This window comes from Gossypium arboreum, chromosome 11 (genome assembly GCF_025698485.1).
Source record: "Gossypium arboreum isolate Shixiya-1 chromosome 11, ASM2569848v2, whole genome shotgun sequence".
NCBI lineage: Eukaryota > Viridiplantae > Streptophyta > Magnoliopsida > Malvales > Malvaceae > Gossypium > Gossypium arboreum.
The window spans coordinates 16702689-16705623 of record NC_069080.1 but is presented as its reverse complement, the minus strand read 5'-3'; the positions used below and the strand labels follow the sequence as shown (position 1 = coordinate 16705623).

Below are 2935 nucleotides of genomic sequence, written 5' to 3'. Positions count from 1 at the left end.
TTAAGTTGAATTTTTAGTTAGTTTCACGACCATTAAGTTTTTGGCGCCGTTGCCGGGGACTAAGATATTAGGAACGCTTAATTTTTATTACTTTAGCCATTTTTTATTTTTATTGCAAATTACTTTTATTTTAATTTTGCTTAAATTACTAAACTTTCTTTTATTTACTTCTAGCAGGTTTTTATAGTTTATGACTAGAAGAAACCCGTTGGGACCTCTACTTTTTGATAGTGAGATCGAAAGCACAACTCGCAGAAACCAAAGAGAAATAAGGTGAAGCCTACTATATATAGAGGAAGGGCAAAAGGACTATATTCAAACCACAACCAAGGAGATGGCTGATAATCAAAATAATCCGTTACCTCCTGTGATTGCTGCAAACCCAGTAAATCAGGATCCTGCTCCTCATACTATGTATGATTATGCTAAACCTACTTTAACAGGAACTGAATCAAGTATAGTTAGACCTGATGTCGCTGCAAATAATTTTGAACTAAAACCTAACACAATTCAGATGATACATCAGTTTGTTCAGTTTGATGATTTGTAGGATAAGGATCCAAACACTCATTTTGCAGGACGAGGATCCAAACACTCATTTAACAAACTTCCTGGAATTTTGCAACACTTTTAAGATCAATGGCGTTTCTGACGATGCCATTCGCCTTCGGTTGTTTCCATTCTTATTAAGGAACAAAGCTAAACAGTGGTTAAACTCGTTACCACAAGGGTCAATCACAACTTGGGAACAAATGACCAAAAAATTTTTACTGAAATATTTTTCGCCGGCTAAAACGGCTAAACTAAGGAATGATATTTCTTATTTTGTGCAGATGGATTTAGAAACACTTTATGATGCATGGGAGAGATACAAGGATCTATTAAGAAGGTGCCCTCACCATAGGTTACCCCTTTGGCTACAAGTTCAAACTTTCCACAACGGTTTGAATCTCTCAACTAGAAAGATGATTAACGCAGCTATTGGTGGGACTATTAATAATAAGACACCTGAAGAGGCTTATGAGTTTATAGAAGAGATGTCACTGAATAATTATCAGTGGCAAGTCATGAGGACAAAGCCTACAAAAGTAGCCGGCGTTTTTAACGCCGATTCGGTTACTATGCTCTCTAACCAGTAGAACTTTTGAATAGAAAAATTGATGGTTTACTTGGCTCTTCAAAGGTTCATCCAGTAATGCAGTGTGATGCAAGTGGAGGTGGAATGAGCAATTTAAACTATCTATCCTACGGCCCTAGCATGGAGAATGAGCAAATGAACTATATGGGTAACAATCCTCAACCCCAAAATAATCCTTATAGTAACACTTACAATGCAGGTTAGAAGAACCACCCAAATTTTTCATGGGGAGGCCAAGGAAATCAAAGACCACCACCCCCGCCAGGCTTCCAACAATAACCGTACCAGTTAGAGAAAAAGCCGAACCTTGAGGAGATGATGACAAATTTTATCTCAGTAACGAAAACTCATTTTCAGAATACCAAAACCGCACTTAAAAATCAGCAAGCATCAATTCAAAGAGTTGAGAATCAAATATGACAGCTAGCTAAGATGATTTTAGAGAGACCACTAGGGAGCTTACCTAGCAATACCGAAACCAACCGAAAAGAACATGTGAAAGCAGTTACATTAAGGAGTGGGAAGGTGCTAGCTGAATCTGAAACGAAGCTGCAACCAAAACCTGATAGAAAGAAAGGTGAGGAGGAAGAACCCGAAAACAATGAAAAACCAGTGTTGAGGGAATATAAACCACCAATCCCATACCTAGCAAAGTTGAAGAAAGACTGCATGGATGCACAATTCGGTAAATTTCTCAAACTTTTTAAACAATTACATATTAATTTACATTTTGTTGAAGCTATCTCGCAGAGCCTATATACGCAAAATTTTTGAAGTAGCTCTTAACAAATAAGAGGAAATTTGAAGAATTTTCCACGATAGAGCTAAACGAGGAATGCTCAGCAACACTCCAAAATAAACTACCAACCAAACTAAAAGATCAAGGAAGTTTTACTATTCCCTACTTAATTGGTAGTTTAAATGTTGAAAAGACACTAGCTGACTTAGGTGCTAGCATTAATTTAATGTCTTATAAAATGTTCAAGCAACTTGGTCTTGGGGAACCAAAACCCACTAGGATGAGCATCCAACTAGCTGATAGATCTGTTAAATATCCTAGGGGAATTATTGAGGATGTACTTTGTAAAGTAGATAAATTTATATTCCCTGTTGATTTTGTTGTGCTTGACATGGATGAGGATGTTGAGGTGCCTTTAATTTTAAGTCGTCCATTTTTAGCCACTGCTAGGGCTATTATTGATGTGGGTGATGGACGTCAAGTCCTTTCGTAGTCCAAATTGTATTTTCATATGGTACAGTAGAGGTAAGTCACCCATGACAAGGCACTTTCAAGGTAAATGGACATCGTTCCAAACTTTATAACGGTGAGAATTTTAAAGACGATAGAGAGGAGCTATGGCTCCACGAACTCTCCTAAACATACCCACAGAGAATAGTCGAGCTTAGACTCTAAACAAGTGCTTCTAGGGAGGCAACCCGAGCACTAACCCCACTAAATAACGTAGTTATTTTTCTTTTGTTTGCTTTATAATCTGACTACAGGTATTTTCAGCACACACGGCCTAGCACACGGGCGTGGACATGACTGTGCTAAAATAGGACAAACATTTTTCCCAAGACAGGATGACACACGGGCTATGATAAATTACCACGACCATACGAGGCGACCGTGGGAGGCACACGGCCTGTCACACGAGTGTGCTTAAGGCCGTGTGAGAACTCACTCAAAAATTGAAACAAAAATTGAAATCAGAATAGAACATGGGCTTAAGCCACGATCGTGCTTAAAAGTCGTGCGTAATCTTGATTAAGTGACATGGGCGTGGGAGAAACGAA

General features: G+C 38.4%; 1 non-coding gene across 1 annotated transcript; it reads right to left on the bottom strand.

Moving 5' to 3' along the window:
• Positions 1–800: 800 nt before the first annotated feature.
• Positions 801–907, bottom strand: LOC128285038 (small nucleolar RNA R71). Its single transcript, XR_008275453.1, has one exon. It is a non-coding gene; the product is annotated as a small nucleolar RNA R71 (small nucleolar RNA).
• Between the last annotated feature and the right edge of the window lie 2028 nt (positions 908–2935).